We start from the raw sequence: 20,974 nt of genomic DNA, 5'->3' as shown, positions 1-20,974 counted from the left end.
ATTTCTTACAGACAATGACTTGTTTACATTGCTCTATATACTATACACTGAAATGCAAGTACAATATTTATATTCCAATTGATTTATTTTATAAATATATAATAAAAATAAGAAAGTAAGCAATTTTTCAGTAATAGTGTGCTGTGACATTTTTGTACTTTTATGTCTGATTTTGTAAGCAAGTCGTTTTTATGTGAGGTGAAACTTGGGGGTACGCAAGACAAATCAGACTCATGAAAGGGGTACAGTAGTCTGGAAAGGTTGAGAGCCACTGGGCTAATCAAGGGAGGAGACCTGACTTTTTAATCTCCTCTCATGTTAATCTCATTGGGGGAGAGAATTTTGTCTAGGGCTCAGACTTGCATCCAATAGACTTCTTTTACTTTGAAGCCTGGGTCAAACTTGACATTCAAGGTTTTGGCATCTTCCCCTTCTCCTTTAATATACCAGACTATCAGTGCTCTTTTTATAATCTATTGTTCCCATTAGGACTGTACAAAAGTTTCCCCAGTGTTGGCAACAAACAAACAAACAAACAAAAACCCAAGCCTGCAAAACTGTTTCCATGGCTTTGTGTACATTCTGTGTATTTGCCTTGAACGTGAAAGGCAGTTTTCTACAATGAAAAGAAAAGGGGCTAACTGAGGTACCTTCCTTTCCACCTGCATAATATACTGTGACTTCCCAGGGTTGTCTTTTTTTGGAGGCTTCAGAAACTATGTAATGTGTGGAACAGCTGGAACAGCTAAATGCATTTGCTAGTATCCGTTCCTCATATAAAATGCTGCATTCACACATGGAAGGGCCTGGTGTAGTTCCCATTATTGCAGTCAATGGCAAGGCTCCCATTGCCTTCAATAAAAGAATTGGACCCAGACTGGGTGACTGTACAAGCAAATACTCATTTGCTACTGCAGTTATCCTCGCTGCAAGCACATAGTGGGTTTAATAAAAGCATTGTTGCCACCTCCCTCCCCACCCCGCAAAAAAAGGTGTGCCCACGGGAGCACACACCAAGTGGGGGTTGAAAGTTAGGCCTGGATCCTGTAGTTTATTTTGCACAGGTGGTTGGTTCCCTGTGCCTGGGCAGAGCCCCACTGACTTCAGTGTGACTGTGTGGACACAGGGGTCTGGCCGTTAAAAATCAATTGGGGCTTAGTCTTACATTATGGGATATAGAGGAAGATCTTCCCAGTTAGGTGCCTTGCCTCAAATATATTCTAAAGGGGGGGGGGGGACCTTTAATTTATTTGTGAAATGAAAATGTGGAGATGCCCATCTGTTGGTCCAAATTGGCATGTTCATCTGATTCTTTTGCAAAGCTGAGTGTGGGAATGCATCTTCAAAACTGCTTATTAAAGGATCACTATAATGGAACAATAGAAACGCAATGGGCTAGAAAATGAGGTTCTCATCCAGCTTCTTCTGATGCAGATTGGATCCCTACAGTGTATTTTCTAGTGTCTTTTTCAGTCTAGTTTTACATGACCCAACAGTTGGTGAGGTTTCCACATCTTCGCTTAAAAAGCCATTCAACAGTCTAATAACTGGTACATATACTAAGGTAACTGATGAATTACTCTCATTTTAATTGCCCTTTTTACTATAACGTCTATAGAACGATTGCCTTGGTAACGTTCTTTTGATTTTTTTTTTTCTCACAGCAAGTATTTTTGCAGCTTATTCTTAGAAAAGGATACTGTGTTGTATCTGTGTACACATTTTTCTAGTGGGTTTGATTTTCTACAGTCTTGCATCTTGTATAGTCATTAACACCTCTCCAAAGTGGGTGTATAATGCTACCCTGTCAGAATGCTTACATTTTTACCCATTTGGGACAGGCATAAATAATTACAAAAGGTATAAGGCACTGGAGAATCAGGCCAGTATATATGGTAGTAATGGAAATATCAAACATGTTGAATGTGAAACATAATGAAATGCAGTCTTACCACACATTTAGTTTACAGTAGAAGCCACTGTGTGATAAATGCTATCTAGAGGTGCATTGTTTACAAAAGAGTCTCTATCTTAAAATCCCACACTGTAGTTGTTTAAATTGGTAATGCTGCATCATGCATGATGCATCTTACACTGGACAAGAAGCTATGGGTACCAAGTGGCACAATGTAAGCTGACATAACCTCATGCGATGTGATAGACGTGCCACATTGTGTCACCAATTTAAACCCCTGAATGGCATCTCACTGGAGTGCCTGAAGCCAGGCTTTTTAAAGCCCATTTTCATCAAGGGAATGTCAGGATACGTGTTGCATATACAGTAAGACTATCCAAGTAGCTGTTTATAAGATGCAATAGATGTATGCCACCTTGAGATTTTTTTTACACCAGTACCTGGATTAAAGAGTTGCTTGTCATATCTTTACTATTCTTTGTTTACTGATTTATGTTTAATAAAATGTCCTGCCAAGTGTTGCTGTCTGAGACTCTGCCCTCTTTAGGAATTGTAACCATTGTGTTCATTTGTCTACAGCCTTCAGCCTCTTTTATGGTAGGTATTCAGGTACGGAGCTGTTTGAAAAATTGGAGGGTTTATGCTGTGGCAAATTTTGACTTTTTAGGGGAAAAAAATAAAAAAAATTCAGCTGAAAAGTGATTTTTTTTTTAATGAAATGGTACCTCATGAGAGTTAAGAACATAATGATGTTCCTCAGGGGACTTGTAGTTCAGGTGCCTCATGCTTCCTTTCTCCTCTATAAACAGGGCTTCCTATCCAGGTTATACCTCCCATGATGTACCATGATCTCCCCACTTGTTAAGGAGAGGTGGTGCATCATAGCATTCACATGCCTGTGGTGCAGCATGGGAAATGAAATCCAGCTGGGGAGTCCCATAAAGGAGAATGGAAGCATGAGTCAACCAAACTACAATGCCTATGAGACATTTCAGCACTGAGCGTATTTCAGTTTTCAGCTAAAATATTTCTGGGTTTGGGTGCTCTATTTTTTTTAAATCTTTTTTTAATGCAGAAAGCATGTATTTTTCATGAAAAATTTCATTTAGTCAAAAACCCAATTGTCAATCAAAATTTTCAACCAGCACTCCTCAACCAAGGAAAATTCACATAGGTAGCTCTTGTCGGTGGGGAATGTAGCTGGTAGTGTTTTCCTAGGGGACTAAAAAGGAAGGTCCCTTTGTGCACCTGGCAAGTATCCACAGGGTTTAGGGCAGTATTTCCTATGAGTTGCTGGCCATCTAATGCACTTTTTCTTTTTGACTCACTAGATTGACAGACCGTGGGTGAGATATAGCTGAAGGCACTTCTTTTTATTCCCATGGAGTTGTATGACTCATTTGTTTCTCTCCACTCATTTTTATTCCATTTGGGAAGATAAGGGCTTTTAACTTCGTATCATATTTATCAGGTAAGTCTCTCTTCATTTGTTTTCCTTTGAATTTTCTGTCTTGTGTAGCTTTTCATGATCATGTTTTACTGCATCCATACCACTCCTGAAGATTTTCTGAATCGTTGGACTCCTTCCTCTTCTTCAACAGATTAGGTACTCTCCTTCTGCAAATATTAAATTAGCTGACATTGTTTTTCTTGCATCACAAGCAAAAATCCCTTAACTTTAATTTCCAACTTTAAATAGCTAAATTGTGATCAATGGCAATGTTGAGTCCCTGGTACAGTAACCCATCCTATAGGGAGCGCTCAAAGCTGCAAGTGATTGCTAAACAGCTAATTGGGGTCGTGCTAATTATCTTCAGAACTCACACTTCAGCTTCTGAATGGTTTTTGCACTGAATTTTCTTAACAATAAGGACAATTCACTTAAGCAAAGCCATTGGTTTTCACATTATTGAATTCCCTTTCTACCATTTTCTTTGCAAGAATTAGGTTGTTAAACGCATGCCGTTGAAGATAAAAAAACAAACAAAAAAACAACAAATAATTTTGGGGTGAAGGTTCTGCCCCTATGATAATTGAATGCAGTGCCGGGCTTCTATCTGGTTATCATCAAACTTTATTGAAACAGTAGCTGTCCAACAGGATTATAAGACTATACATTTGAATGTACAAGGTTGTGAAGAAGAACGTATGCTAATTTTAAATCAGAAAGATGAAGTAAAGTAGGCTGAATGAAAAACTTTCAAAAGTCCATGTAATATTATAAAGGGAGCTTTATTTGCAAACAAGCTATCAACATTTGTATCTATATTCCCACTCATGATATATAAACACAGACTTGGCAACTCACCAAGGTGGAGCATGAGAAGATAAAAGCTGGAAAATTAGGTCTGAAAAGTTGTTTTTACCTGGATAGAAGAAAAGGATAAGAGAGAAAATCATGGAAAAAGGAATCTTGAATTTCTAGGACGATGGTAATATTGGAGTTGACTGGTATAAAAAGAAGAGCTAGAAGTTTTACCATTGGTATAGTCATATGTATGGTCCGTGATATAACAATCATCAGTGAAGATATGGACATGTGACTTGGGATGCTTTATAGCACCTTCTTGGCTTTGTTTAGCCCAGGACAGCAATACTTGGTGACGCTGTTGGGAGGCCTTCATCTTGCTCAGTTTAACAAAACAAAACTAAGGACTGCTGTATGTTCTCCAAAAATATTATTTGCTTAACTCCATTAGGTTAACATGACCCTGTGTTTTTGGTACTCACAAAGAGAGATGAAGGAATTCTATCTTGGAATGAAAATGAAGTTATTTTTCCATATTGTAAAATAATTCACAATTATGGAATTTTAATATTCTATGAAAATTAGCTCTTGTAAACTGCAACTGCCTAGTTTCACACAGCTGCAACACTAGGAAGCTAATAAACCAAACAACAAAGATGCTGACTGTCTAAATTGTGAGCGCGATGATGTGGATGGTAATAAAATACTCCTTTACAATGGAGGATGGAAAACACTCTAGTTTTATTAACTATGTAGTTTTAATTAGCAGTAAAGTACAAATTGGACAATGAGATTTTCTTTTTTCATTATATATTTAGATTTCAGCCCTTAAGTGTCTGACTAGGTGAGAACAACAGTTCTTCAAGTGATTGTACATGTCCATTCCACTGTAGGTGTCTGTGCCCTCCTGTGCAGAGTTGTCAGAGAGATTTACCCATAACAGTACCTGTCGGGGCAGACTGAGCATCCTCTGCTGTCTTATGCACACTACTCAGGCATAAGAGGCAGAGTTGCCCGGACCACCCTCAGTTCCTCCCTACCACACATGATGGTTGTTGGAGTTCCCAGTCTTTGCTTGGTTGGTAGGTTAGTACAAAAATAAATAAATAAAATAAAAGCTTTTGTTGTTTTGTATGGTTCCAGCATTCAGTTTGGACACCGTCCCCAGTACCAGACATATGCTGCGCTCTCCAGGTTTCAAGCCCTGCCACTCTTGTGGTAGGGAAATGCCTAGCAGTGACCCTCACCGCAGCTGCCTTAAGTGTTTGAGGGACACTCATGTGAGTGTCAAGTGTGGTATTTGTAAGGGCTTTAAGCCCTATTTTTTTAAAAAAGACAGGGCAGCCAGATTAAAATATGAGCTGCTGGAATCAATGTTACGTCCTCCATCTGAGCCATCTCTCTCAGTCCAGGTGCCAAGCAGCTTGGCATTGGTCCATAGCATGCCTCTGGCATCACCACTACTGAAGAAGAGACATCAGAAATCAGACTCGGCACTGGGATTGTTGAAAGATGAGAAGAAGGTGAGGTGTTATAAAGGTTTTGGAGGATATTCAAAGAGGAAGAACTCCCCAGAGTACACCTCTAAACCAGGGAGTTTGTTGACTCAAGAGCCCAGTGTGGGCCTTACAAGACTGGCTCCTGAAGTACCTTCATCCACATGTCCTCACTCCTTGGTACCACATAGTGTCTTCCTGGTACCATCTACTCCTGAGGTTTGAGGCTCCGAGAGAATTATTAAACCTCTCTGTGCCACCGTCACCAGCAGTTCAAGACTCATCTGGCACTGGCACCCGAGGTTCCACCCTCAGCGCCTTCACCTCCACAATGGGCAGCTCCATCAGATTTGGCCATCAGAGTACCAGTTAGTCCAGTACCATCTAGGGGAAAGCCACAAATGATATTCCCAGTTCCCCTTTCTTCAGAGTATGAGCTGTCTTCTTCAACAGTACCAATAGCTACGGCATCACCATGATCACAAGAAGCTTCTTTATCTGACTATGGGATACATAGGAACCCAGTTCAACCTAGCTGTTCCCATCAGAGGGGATATATCACCTGCCTGCCCTGGTTTCAGTCTCAGTACCAGCAGAGGGCTTATAGGAGGGACCCTTGGGCTATGCATAGCTGGGGACCAGGGCTGTAGCAGTTGCCCTTTTGGAACCAGTGGGGCTTTCCTCCTCAATCAAGAGCATCCGCACAGCCACCTCCATCTACTGGGAATCAGGAGCAGTAATGCCACAAACACCATGATGTCGGTACCAAGCCCGCCACTGAGCAGAGTTACGAACCCTCTCACGAACAGCCACAAGAGGAGCCTATTTCCCCACTTCCTGATGATTGTTAGACTCATCAAGAGCTGTTGAGGAGGATGGCTATGGCCCTAGACATCCAGACAGAGGAGAACCGGGAAAAATACCACAGACTGGTGAATATTTTGACATCTGTGTTTCCAGCCAGAATAGCTCTCCCTATAAATGAGGCTATCTTAGAGGCTACCAAGGTCCTTTAATAGACCCCCAGCTTCCCTGCCTCTAAGTGAAAACACAGAGTGCAGAGATGGAATTATGTCCCCTCTCAGGAGTTTGAGCACATATATAACCATACTTCTCCAGGTCCCTTATAGTGGCAGCAGCCAAGATAGGTGCACCAAGCATCAACCCTCAAAAATAAGGACGACAAGAAGCAGGATTTATTTGGGAGGAAGATTTATTCTACAGACAGATTACAGCTTCATATTGCAAACCAGCAAGCTTTTCTGGGGGACTATAATTTCACCATATGGGATACGGTTTTGAAGATGAAAAACAAGATCCCAAATGAGTTCCAGTCTTTAAAAGAGGAGGGCAAGTTGGTCACCAGAATGGCTTTCCAGGCAGGTCTTGATGCAGCAGATTCTGCAGCTCACAGCATGGCCTCTGTAATTACGATGAGGTTCTCATCCTGGTTACGCTCTTCTGGTCTCACTGCAGAGGTGCAACAGACAGTTCAAGACTTACCTTTTGAAGGCCATCACTCTTCCCAGAAAAGACAGATGAGACTCTGCATAGTCAAAAAGACTCTAAGCAACCCTGAAATCCCTGGATATGTATACCACAGCAATGAAGTGAAAAGTGTTCCATCCTCATCAGTCTCAGTGTTTTCAGAGTTTGCTCCTTGAGCCCAAGACCTGCCAAAGGTTACGAATGATGACCACCACTGCCATCTGCTTCTGCAGCCGTTAGTTCTTCAAGGAAGGTAGCATCTTTGAAACGCTCATTTTGATGGGCAGCTCGAAAGGAGTGTACCAGTTCCATGAGTTCCATCTTTTCCTTTTCCAATTTTTACAAACTGTCTGTCCCACTTCAGTCATGCCTGTGCCCACATCACAACAGATTGGTGGGTTATAAGCACTGTGACAAAGTTCCTCCTCTATCTTGGTGGGTCCTGCGCTTATTGGTGGATTTTCTTGCCTCAGAGATTCACCATGTGGGTTGGGGAACAGCCCAGAGACCTTCCCCTCTGGAAGAACCCACAGTCCAGGTCAATTGGGAGGTTTGGGGGGAACCTGGGCCCGCCCTCTACTCCGGGTTCCAGCCCAGGGCCCTGTGGACTGCAGCTGTCTATAGTGCCTCCTGTAACAGCTGCATGACAGCTACAACTCCCTGGGCTATTTCCCCATGGCCTCCTCCAAACACCTTCTTTATTCTCACCACAGGACCTTCCTCCTGGTGTCTGATAATGCTTGTGCTCCTCAGTCCTCCAGCAGCACACCCTCTCACTCTCAGCTCCTTGCGCCTCTTGCTCCCAGCTCCTCACACTCCCCCCACAAACTGAAGTGAGCTCCTTTTAAAACCCAGGTGCCCTGATTAGCCTTCCTTAATTGATTCTAGCAGCTTCTTCTTAATTGGCTCCTGGTGTCCTAATTAGCCTGCCTACCTTAACTGGTTCTAGCAGGTTCCTGATTACTCTAGTGCAGCCCCTGCTCTGGTCACTCAGGGAACAGAAAACTACTCATCCAGTGACCAGTATATTTGCCCTCTACCAGACTCCTGTACCCCACTGGTCTGGGTCTGTCACAGCACTGAGAAAGTGGGATGTACACTCCATTTTATTTCAACTCTCCTCCCATTCTCCTTCCCTGCCCCTCTTCAGGGACCCCCTCTCTCATGAGACAGTATTACTGCAAGAGATACAATTGCTTTTCCTTGTTGAAACTATAGAAGTCAGCAGAAATGAGTTTTATTCCTAGTACTTTCTGATCCCAAAGCCAAAAGAGGATCTCAGGCCTATTTTAGATCTAAGGCATTTAAACAAGTTCTTGAAAACATCAACATTCTGGATGGTCACTCTAGCTTCCATTATTCCTTCCCTGGAGCCAGGGGACTGGTACACGTCTCTTGACTTAAAGGATGCCTACTTTCACATGGCAATTCATAAGAGTCACCGAAACTTTGTGAGATTCAGTCAGTGGCTAACAGTATTACTTCACAGTGCTCCCCTGTGATCTCTTGACTGTCCTACATGTTTTTACAAAGTGTATAGTGGTGTATCAGCATTTCTCTGGAGGTAAGGGTCCATATATTCCCTTGCCTGGATGACTGGCTGATAAGAGGTTGATTGCAAGTCACTGGTGGTGTCCAGCATTCACACAATCCAGTCCACCTTTGACATGCTTGGCCTGATCAACTCAAACTGTCTCCAGTCCAGAAAATAGCATTTACTGGAGTAGTTCTGGACTTGACAACAACCAGGGCCTTACTACTGCAAGCAAGATTTCATATGATGCAAAACCTGATTCTGGACTTAAAGATTTATCCTCTCACCACATTGAGAGGTTTAAAGTTGCTCGGGCACTTATATGTTCTGGTACTCCAGACTGCATCTCAGTCGCCTTCAGGGCTTGGTAGCAGAGGTGTATTCTCCAAGAAGGCACCACATAGACATATTAGTGCACATATGAAGTCACATCTTATCCTCTCTAGATTGGTGAATAGACCTGACTAATATCTGCAAGGGAATTCCAGTCTCTTATCTTAGTCACAGATGCCTTGGACCTGGTGGGGGAGGGTGGGGGTCTCATATAGAACCCCTGCAATCACAGTATCTCTGGTCTCCCCAAGATCTCAGTCTACACATAACCTGCAATTCCCTGATGTTTATCTGTTTAGCTTGTATGGTATTCCTTCCTCACATCAGGGGAAGGGGCTTATTGGTGCTGACTGAAAATAACATTTTATGTAAGCAAGCAGGGAGGAGCCCAATCCTCACTGCTCTGGCAGGAAGAAATCCTGCTCTGGGACTTCTGCATCAGCAATTCTGTACTTCTTAAAGCAGCCCAACACCTGGGGCTCAGAATACTCTGACAGATCTCCTGAACAAGTTATTGATCACCATCAATGGTTCCTTTGCCCAGACGTAGCCAGGTCCATTTTTCAGTGCTGGAGAACTCCCCAAGTGGATCTGTTTGCAACAAAGGACAACACAAAATGCCACCAGTCCTGCTCCAGAGCAGACACAGCCCAGGTTCATTGATGGATGCTTTTCTACTGCTGTGGCCAGAGTGTCTGCTGTATGCTTTTCCCCCATGCCTTTTCTGCCCACAGTTCTGGTGCAAGGTCAAGTAGGATGAGGCTTGCCTTATACTGATTGCCCTGACTGACCCCCTCAGCACTGGTTTTCACAGCTCTTGGATCTCTCAATCAGTCCCCCACTGTTTACTCCTACTTCACATGGACCTAGTTTAGCAGAATCATGATTGCCTCCTCCACCCCAGCATTCAGGCCCTTCATCTGATGGCCTGGAGACTTCATGGTTAACATCAGTGGAGGAGTCCTGCTCCAGAGAGGTGCAGGAGATATTGTTGAATAGTAGAAAACCATCAATGAGGACAACTTACCTTGCTAAGTAAAAGAGGTTTTCCATCTGGTTGAGGATGAAAGAGCTCTCCACTATTCTTGCTTCTATTTAGCATGTGCTGGACTATCTTTTGTATATGAAACATGAAGGATTGGTGATTAGTTTGATCAGGGTACACCTAACAGCTTATCAACATTTCACCCCTCCTTTGGCTAACTGCTCCCTTTTTTTCCAACCTACTGGCCATGTGATTTTTAAAGAGTTTGAACAGACTGTTTCCACACATACAGAACCCTATTCCACCATAGAGCCTGAATCTAGTCTTAACGGAGCTGATGGATTCCTCCTTTGAGCCTCTAGTGACCTGCTCTCTGTTGCACATTAAATGCAAGTAGTGTTTTTAGTAGCCATTACATCGGCTAGAAGAGATGGGGAGTTGAGGGCATTAGTATCAGATCCTCTGTATACTGTTTTTACACAGATAAAGTCTACATTCATCCCCATACAAGTTGTATTACTAAAGTGGCCTCCACTTTTCATATCAACCAAGCAGTTTTCTTGCAGATCTTCTTCCCAAAGCCTCATGGTAATAAAGGAAAGGATACACTGCACACTCTAGATGTTAAAAATTTTAACATGTTATCTAGAACAATTTAACCTTTCAGATCTTCATCTCGAATGTTTATTGCATTTGCAGACAGAATGAAGGGCAGTCCGATTTCCATCCAATGGATTTCTTCATGGATATCCAGTTGTTTTTGCCTGTGTTGCCAGATGGCAAACATGAAGCCGACAGAGTATTGGGCCATTTGACTAGATTCCAAGCAGCCTCTGTGGCATTTCTGGCTAACATGCACATATTAGACATTTGCATTGTGGCAATCTGGTCATCACGTCACACATTTGCCTTTCACTACGCAATCTCTCAACAATCTAGAGGTGATGGTGAATTTGGACGAGTGGTCCTCCAGTCCCTCTTCAAATAGGATCCAAATGCACCTCCAGATGGGATTGCTTGGAATGAATATGTGCAATCACTCAAGGCAGAGAAAATGGTTATTAACTTTTCCGTAACTGTTATTCTTCAAGATGTGTTGCACATGTCCGTTCCATGACCCACCCCCCTTCCCTCTCTATTGGAGTTGTTGTGGTAGGAAGGAGCTGAGGGGGATCAGGGGAAGCTCAGCCCTTTACGCTTGCACAGTGTGCACAAGACAGCAGAAGGTGCTCAGGCCTCCCCAATGGGTATCTCTAAGGCTAAATCTCTCTGACAACTGTGCCAGAGCACACAAACCCCTACAATGGAATGGACATGTGCAACACATTTCAAAGAACAACAGTTATGGAAAGGTTAGTATCCGTATTTTTCTCATTGTCTATGTTTGTATTCTGTGACCTCCTACAGCAAGGATGACCATTATGTATGTTGAGGGAGCTTAGGACTATATGTTTAAACAAAGACCATCTGAAAGGGATGTCAGACAACATATAGAGACGTGGTCACAAAAAGCTATCACTTATAAGAGTAATATTCAGTTGCCAGAACTAACTTGCTCCTGACCATAGCAGAAAATTAAACATGAGTATTCTTTATATAAGAAAATATAAGTTATCCCGTGGTCCTCTTGAGTTTGTATAGAAAATAACTATTTTTTCATGTGCTAAAGAAGTGTATCATTCTGGCATTTCTTACAGTGGTCTACAATCCTGGAGTCAGTTCAGAGTAAACAGCCAAAAAGCGCAATCCTTTGATTCAAAGGCACAGGGCACTAGGGAACTAAATAATCCCCCAGCATCATTATGTATTATCTTGGGGGAGGATGGGAGGTTACACAAATCAACATTTGTGGTAGACACATTAAGTGACTACGAGCTTGAGTATCAAAGTTTATTTTATGATGCAATGAGGACAAATAAGGATAAGTGATATTGCATACTTTAAAAATTTGTCACAGAACAGGGAAAACAGTCCCCACCATATGTGATTTTTAAAGTTGACATTTTGAAATCTTGCTGTTATTGAAATGTTCTGTTCTATGAAATGTACTTTTAATATAACTTACATAGCACTTCAGTGCAGTTTACAAATATTAACTAACTCTCAAAATCACTGCAAGGTAGGTATTTCCACCTCCAGTTTACTGCTTGGGGAGAATGAGGTTGGGGGGCCTAAATCATTATACTAAGGCTCCTTTAAACAGTTTTGCCTCTGGTGTAAATGAGAGTGAGGCCCAGAGAGGTTAAAGGACTTATCCTAGCCACAGAGGGAGTCAGTATCAGAGCTGAGAATACTGACTCTCAGTTCTGTGGTCAGATCACTAATCCACCCTTCTCTGTGTGCTATGCAGCTGTATTTGAAGCCGTTCAATAGCTTAGACCTTTTTCTGTAACTCAAGACCTACTTGGCTATTATAGGTAAGTATTCCTGAATTACTGACCCTGTTTTAATAAGACATATTTAATTAAAAGAAAAATCTCTGTTTAAAATTTCCAGTGATTTCCCACCCCCCATGAACTCCACTGTAAAAATCAGTATTTTTTGTGTGATTTCACCGAACTTCGCAAAAGTGTAAATTTCAATGCAGTGTCTGCAACTGGAACACTCACTTGCAACTTGCAAACTAGTTGCCAATGACTATTGTTTAAGCAGTGGGTAACAGAACACAGCTGTTGATTGAGTAGCAAAAACATGTAGGTATTCAAACAGTAGTGTGTTTCATGCTATAGAACATCAGGGGATGAAAAGTAAAGAGAAGGGTGCAGCAATATTTCCTGAAGATAAACTGGAACCATTTGTCCAAGGACGATATTATATGAACTGTATTGGCTGGCATGATAATGATTAATTTCTAGTGTTAGCTAAGAGCACCTGATTGCCAATGTCATTTTGGTAAGGGAGGTAGGATTTTATAATTAACGTAATAATGGCAGCTCTGGCCCCTTATAACCATGTGAGACTACCAGTTCACTATCACTACCTCCTGGGTTAGAGTGCTACAGTGTTTTGTGTCAAAGCTTTTTTTTAAATTTAGAAGCTGTTGTCATTTTTAACACTAAAAGGAAATGAATTCCATTTTTAAACAAATCATGATCTTTTGTAGCTATTAAATATTCCATTCAGGGATGTCAAAGTGGTGTATAAAGGTGGGTAAATTCTATTATTCTTATTTCATGAATGAGTAAACAGGGGCATAAAGAGTTTAAGTGGCATGCCCCAGGTAAGGCAGTCAGGAAGGGCATTTGTAAGAGTACTAGTCAGACCACTAGATCATGCTGCTTTTTCTTTGACAATCCGAGTCATTCCAGATAATAAAGGGAAGGGGCCTCCTACCTGTCAGCCAAATTGTTTATATGAAGTTGATGCCCTAGGTTTTCATTTTTAGGCTGCTTTCACCCAGATCCTCAAAAGAAAAATAAGTGCTTTTGGGTTTTTTATTCAAAACAGCTACTGCATGCAAGTGAATTACAGAAAATGTGAATTTTACAACAAAGTAAACCACAATGTAAAGTAACAAGAATGTTACTTTGAGTTCAACTTTGAATTCCCTAGTGCCTTTTGGGGATGGGAGAGATGGAAGAAGGAGAGAGTGAAAACTCTGTTTTCACTGATTTAATGCAAGTTGTATGTGTTCCTAGAACTGCCCTTTGCCTAAAATGAAGAACCTCAAAAGAATATTCAAATTATGAATTCTGAACATGGATTAAAAACTAGCTTTATTCAGGCTTCAGAACTGTTGGAGCCCCGAGGCCCCAATCCTGCGAAGAAGTAGATACTGGCTTAACTTTTTAAGCATGAGAGAGTCATAAGCCAGAAAAGAAGGTGGAACATGTGAGATTTTTTAGCTGACCACGTGTGAGAGAGCCAGGTTAGGTTGCCTGTAAGTTTTCTTATGAATGAGGGGAGCCTCAATAGGGGGGAATACCTTTCAGTTTGTATACCGTGATGGGTTGAGTGTGGGGAAAACAGTGGAAGGTGGGTTAAACTGCAGTAAGAATTGGGGGTAGAAAGGCACAGGTGCATTGAATTTATATTGACTACTTTTGCAGCAGTTGTGTTGATACAATTACCTTATAGAGGTATGATGAGCTTTTGGGTACTCTTGTATCTGCCTATGCATAGAGTAGTTTGATCTGAGCTCACTAGAGTTACACTAGAAAAAAATATGGTTGTTATAGGCCCATTCTTTTTCGTGCATTTGGGCCAGATTTACAGAAGTATTGTGGCACCTAAAGTTCCAGATAGGTACGTCTAAAAATCCAACTAGGAACCTAACTCTCATTGATTTCAGTGGGAGTTGGGATTTCCAAAAGTGCCTACTAGTCACATGTCTGCATCATTAGGTGCCTAAATACTTTTAAACACCTGGCCCTTTTGCACTACAAAGGGAGGACTAGCCCATAGTATGTGAGAATAGAAGCAAGATATGGTCAGCTACTTTGTCACACTATCTGCCCCCTCTGGGATACTGCTGCTACTACACAATTGTACTACTTTGTGTGGAGACTCTGGAGGTAGTGGTGCTGCTGCTGCTGCAAGAACCTCAGCTATAATTACTGTTTTATCCACCACCACGTATGTACCTCTCAGGAGACTGTAGATGAAACAAGAAGCTCATAGAGCTAAAGATGAACCAAGCTTGTCTATGTTAGATCTTCTTCTTCTTTAAATTGTTACAGAACCATCTGAGTTACAGATAGATGCAATTTAAAGGAAAGTTCATCCAACATTAATAAAATCATGTTTATTATGTTACAGAATACATAAAGTGGTATAAGGCATTTAGTAACTGGTGAATTAGTTTAGAGGTAACAAAGGAAATTAGGGATTCTATAAACTGTGTGTGTATACACACACAAGTAATGAAAAATCTCAGTATTTCAGAAATAACAATGTATTAATAATAGAAATTACTCTTTTTAAAATGTTATAGATAACATAAAGATGGTAAAAACTTACTCATGTTATGGTGTTTTCACAAATGGAATCGTTAACTGTGAAGCAATCCTACAAACCAAGCAGAACATTGATAGTAAGTTCGCTACAGTACACTACAGGATAACATGCTAAAATATAAAATGCATACTATAATGCATAATACAACATATCAAAGATGAGAGAGAATAATTTAAGACAAATAGAAAATATGGCTGTCCGCAATTGCTTTCAGTCTTCAGCATCCTCTTGCAGCAAAACCTCACAATGCAACAACTCTATCTCAATTTCCCTCCCTCTTTGATGAGCAAATTGACATCTAGTTCAATGCCTGAGGGTTCTTTGTTATGACCCTGGCTGGGTCATTAATAGTCTCTCTCCTCTCAGTGTGATAAAAAGTTCAATACGTCAAGAAGCCAGTTATTCTGGAGGACAGGTTAGCAATCCACTGGCCCCCTTGAACATGGCTCACTCATTCACAGTTTTAATAAACCCTTTGCTGGATCTGAAAGTGGCGCCCAGGCCCACCCACTCCTCAGGATTCCAAGTCAGGATCTCTGCATGAAGCGGTCAGAATCAGTCTCTCCTGACCCCTTATGGTTTCCCTGAGCTGCTGTTAAAGGCTCTTACTTTCAGTGTTTCCTCAGCCTCTCTGGCAGCTATCCTGCCCTTCTGACTTGCATCCTTTTTATTTCCCCAGCTGTTGTGAGGCTACCATCCAGCCCCAGCTGAGGAAACAGCCAGTTTCCGTTAACCCTTTAACAGCTGAGGCCTCATGGGACCTGTACACCCCATGATAACGATCTGAACAGTCAGAGAAAGTAACAGAATTGTTTGTTGATGTACAGTGAGGCTCTTAGAGACCAGTGCTCACATTATCAAATGTGCCAGTTTAATGCAATAGTTACAAGATTAAGTTGTTAATTCACAATAACATTTTAACATTAAACATAACAAATATTTAATAAGTATTTTAAGAATAGTCTTAAAAAAAACCTTTGCCAATTTCTTTGTAATGTCAAAATATGCTACACTACATAGCACATTCTTATGTTAGGCCTTTACATTTGGAATCCTATGCGTGGTAAAGGGAATAAATATTTTTCCTGATGAGAAAAATCAAAGCTGCATGCTATTTCAGTGAAGTCAAGCTGACACCTGCAGAGAAGCAAGCCATGACATTTTAGCTGACTGCTTTTCCTCTCTCCCCTCCAGTTGTGGCTTGTTTGTTCATTTTATTTACCCTGACAGACAAAAGGAGCCTAGATGAATGTGTTTAGATGAGGCTTTGGCATACTTTCCCATAATTCATATTTTCTTCTCCCTTGTTTAGTAAGTAGTTCCTACATGCTAGTCTTATCTACATGTGACAGTTCTACAGAGGGAAAATACACTTGAACACATTTGTATTAACTCCAATGCTCCCCGCCTTCCTGATTTCTCAAACATAGCTACATTTATCAAGATAATAAGCTTCAGGTTTCATAATAATAAGAGATCTATTTTCATGTCAGCCTGGCATAGGCCTGACTGACTGAGCTAGTAAGATCCTTAAAAATATGAATTTAGGATCAATAATATTTATAGCCCCATTTATAAAGTAGAAGTCAAAAGCATGTAAAAATACTGAATTTATTAGGGCAACTTACTCTAGGGACTGTACATTTACTAACCTCTAATCCTGCCTCTACTGTTTAGCATCTCTGAGTCTAACAAAACAAAAATAAATTGCAGGTGTTCATTGGGGGAGGGGGGGGGTACATACAGGAAGTCCACAAATTGTCTTGATTGTGTCCTAATATTGCAGATTTTTCTGTATCCATCAACCAGTCTTTTCCTAGCTGCATCTTATTTTTGTTATATTTGTGGATGCCATTAAAGAATACAATAAAGTTATTGCAATGGTATTGAAATACATTTTATTGCATCAATATAAGTTCCATTTACTGTGTAATATGACAGTGCTTAATAATTTTATATTACAAGCATAATTATAGTATCAAATTAGTAATTTTCATAAAGTACTTGCATTAGATGCACATATGATATGATGCAATATATTTCAATTCTCTATGGCACAGTAAGATACACATTCATTTTAACAGGAAAACCAGAGAAGCAGCACACTACAGCATCTGATGGTCCTACTGAAGCATTTTGGAAAGACACCTACCCTTTTTTGGGACACATATTTTACTTAGATTATTCTTGTAAGCCAGATATCCTGGCATCTTTTAAAGTGCTGAAGACATACTGCATTTCAAAATGTGAATGTAGTGGGGCCAGCTCAATCAGGTGGCCCTGATAAGAGGGCTGTGGGCCAGAAGCTGAAGGAGTCTCTCTCTAGTGGTAGAGAGGGAAGGACCTGGCTGCCTGGGAGCTCAGGGTACAGAGAACAGAGCAGGACTGGGGGGAAAGGCCAGAGGAACTGGGGTGCTCCATCCTGGCAAATCCCCAGGCTGCGGCCTTGATAAAAGGCCAAAACAGGTACTGGGGTTGCAGAGGCTGCAGCCCAGGGTTAGGCAGCTGGTCCAACCCCCTTGCCAGTGACGAGTGGCCTTTTACGGACTGCAGTTTGCCCCAGTGAGTGGGGGCTAGATGATCACTGGCAGTAGCCACTGAGTCAAGGTGGGGATAGAGGGTTGGCGGTTACCCTGGGAGGGGAGACCCAGATTGAGGAAAAGGGGCACCGGGGTCCAGGAGGGACATGGGGGCCCTAAGGCCTGCAGAGGGTGCTCCGGGCTGGACAAGAGCCAATTCCCAAGATAACCAGCAGAAGGTGCCGTGCCGGTGAGTCCTCGCTTTGCTACACGTGGTGGAGAACGCGGGCATAGACGGTCACCCCGATACAAGGGGTAGGACAAGGACTGTGGGATTATTGCCCGGATCCAGAAGTTGGGGAACTGAAGGCAGAGGAAATGGCGGACTATTATTGGAGAGCCTGTGTGGCCTGGCTCGCCGAGCAGCAAGCGTAACTGCTTCAGCTGCTGCGGGGGTGGGCACATGGACCTCATCAGGGGCCAGGCACGTGGGGCTGGAGGCTGGTGCCAAGGCCTAAAAGCTGTTTTGCCTGTGGGCGACTGGGACACTACAGACGGGAGTGCCCCTATCGGAATGGAGCAAAGAGGCTCCACCCAGGACAATGTGGAACTGCCAGAGTGTCCCCTGTGAAGTCAACAGGGAGGCTCCAAACATGTTGGGCCTGTGGGGAGCCTGGGCAGAGGAAGAGGGGGTGCCCCTACAGGATTCACAGGGCCCAGGCTAGCCCTGCGGTGCCCAAAGGAAGGCACTGGATGTACTTCCTGTGCCACAAGGGGGGCCAGGTAAGATGGCCTTGCCCCCAGAGAAGGAGGGGGAGACCGGAGGATCAGGCTCGGTCTGAGACTGGCCAAAGAGAAGTGGCAATGTGGACCGAGACTCCCAGAGAGAAAGGGGCTGGGGCATAGAGGCCCCAGCTAAACCTGGGAATCCATGCGGGAGCGGGATGATCTATGGTGGGGACCCAGACAGACAGGGGAACCCATGAAGGAACGGGACCGGGTACAGTGGGGACCCAGATGGTAGAAGAAGGAAGCAGGTTGCTCTTCTTAATAGAAAACCTCCGACAGGAGAGAGACCTCCTGCGGGCCCAGCTGAGAGGGAAGCTGGGGAGATAGAGAATCCCTCCCTTAACGGGGAGGGTGTGTAGTGGGGCAGCTGCCCCACTCCCACAGAACAGGGGTTAAAAGCAGCCCTGGAGAGTGAGAGCAGCTGCGTGAGTAGCTGACCACAGGTGTGGCCAGCTCAATCAGGGCCCAGCTAGATGGTGACTGGCAGTAGCCACTGAGGCAAGGTGGGATAGAGGGTTGGGGGTTACCCTGGGAGGGGAGACCCAGACTGTGGGTTACTGCTGGGGGCAGAACCCAGAGGAAAAGGGGCACCGGGCTCTGGGAGGGACACGGGGGCCCTAAGGCAGGTGAGACACCGGCCTGCAGAGGGCACTCCGGGCTGGACAAGAGCTAATTCCCAAGATAACCATCAGGAGGCACTGTGCCGGTGAGTCCTCACTTCGCTACCGTGAATAACTCTTTTTCTTTAATAATAATAATTTCAAAGGGCAGCATTCTGCTATTGTTCTCACACTGAGCAGTTCCTTACTTTGTGAATAGTCCCATTAATATTAGTGACACTACTCATGGAGAAAAATCCTATTCGTGATAAGGATGGCAGAATTAGGCTCAAATTGTTTGAAAACATAAGCTAGTTCAGCCTCAAAACACCACTGGGTTGTGGATAATGGGATTAGTTTATGTACCACTGAAATGCAGCTTCTTCGAGGGTGGAACACAGCAGCTTTTTAACACGTCACAGCAATACTACACAGCGGTTTTAAGACAAAAAGTGAAGAATAGTGCATCCAGTTGAAACTATCTGTGGAATCTGTGCATGTATATTTTCCTTCAGTGTTTTACATGAATGTTATTACTTGTTCATATACTGATAACCTATGGATTTTAATTCTTCTTCCAGAGTTTGGTTTTTATCTGGAGAGAGAGTGTAGTATCATATCATGCATTTTAAAAGATATCCCAGTATTTTAATAAAAACTTTGAAAGAATCCACCTTAAATACTTGTTTCCTATACTAGAAAGTTCATCAATATCTGGACAGCCATGCACGCAGCTAGGAGGCCAGTCCATTAATGAAATGTTAATGACTGAATTAGACCTGTAATAACAGAAGTAGGATGTACTGCTGTGAGTCCATTAGCATCAGCAGAGCCTGCTGGGGAACAAGTAAACACAACATACAAAGCAAACTTCTACTGATGAAAGGTTTGTGTTGCTATAAAGGTGTTCAAGACCCAGAACTACATGTACAATGCAGTGCTATCCTAAAAGGTTTTCTTAATAGGCATTCTAACCTGATTTACATTTGACAATGAAATAATAAAATGTACAATCCATGCTCCACTGTCCACCCAAACCACACTGACAATAGCAAGAGGGATTGAATAGTGAACCTCCATATTATTGAGGTTCAAATCCAGCCCAGGTTCATTATGGTGAAAAGTTGTTACCACCCGATGGATGTTCGGCCACTGTGGAAAATGAGCTTCATGGTCCCTGACTAAAGACTCAATAGACCTCAAAAATACCACCACTGTAGCTGGCACTATTTACTGATGCTACTAAATGTTTATATCATGCCTTAAAGGTAGATTAAGTGTAACACTTTGATTTCAATGTAAGTTGAACCTAGTTAATGGTTTCATTGGTGATCATTTTGCCCAAACCATTTAGCTAATGTGCCTATCCATAGTCATAAGGTACAGTGGTGGATTGTAGAGAGATGTTAGGGAGGGGGCTAACTGCTGGAATGGGGAACTAAGAGTTCAAACTGCTCCATTTCTTCCCTCCCCCCCAAACTTGAAGTCAACTCCTGCCCACAAAATGGAAGGAAAAATATAGACACCTCCTCTCCGTCTCAAAAATCTCAACTATTTCCCATCCCTCCCCCAAGTCCAAAGGCTGCAACTTTCCCTTTCACAACTGTCAGGCCTCCAGCGGGCTCCTTACAGCTTCTGTAATGTAGCTGTAAATAAAAATTAAAATTATTTGTATCTGCAGCACACTGAAAATTGAAACATTGGGGTCAGCATAGAATAAATAGATTTTAATATAAAATGAATAATCAAAAAATGCTGTATGGTAGTTCTCATATTTCAGTAATGTACTTGAAACTATAGACATCAAAGTCAGAGAGTAAATTCCCACCAGCTATTTAAAAACAAAATTTGCATTAAATGGCAAGTTCCCTGGGCAGAGAACAAGAAGAAGTAGGAGTTGAGCTAGGAAGAGGATCTGAAAAGAGTGGCTAAGATAGAGAGGCGTTCTCTCAGTTTAGTGCCCCCTTTAGTCATTGTGGTGCTACAACAATCTGTTATACATGGCCTATCCCTCTGACCAGGTCACTACTCAATCCATTCCCCTCCGAGGTTGACAGAAGAATCCCAAATAGGAAACCCTTTATACTTTGCCCATGTGTGATTGCTTCTTCT

The sequence above is a fragment of the Emys orbicularis genome, chromosome 11 (genome assembly GCF_028017835.1).
Source record: "Emys orbicularis isolate rEmyOrb1 chromosome 11, rEmyOrb1.hap1, whole genome shotgun sequence".
Taxonomy (NCBI): domain Eukaryota; kingdom Metazoa; phylum Chordata; order Testudines; family Emydidae; genus Emys; species Emys orbicularis.
Note: the sequence above shows the minus strand (reverse complement) of the source record.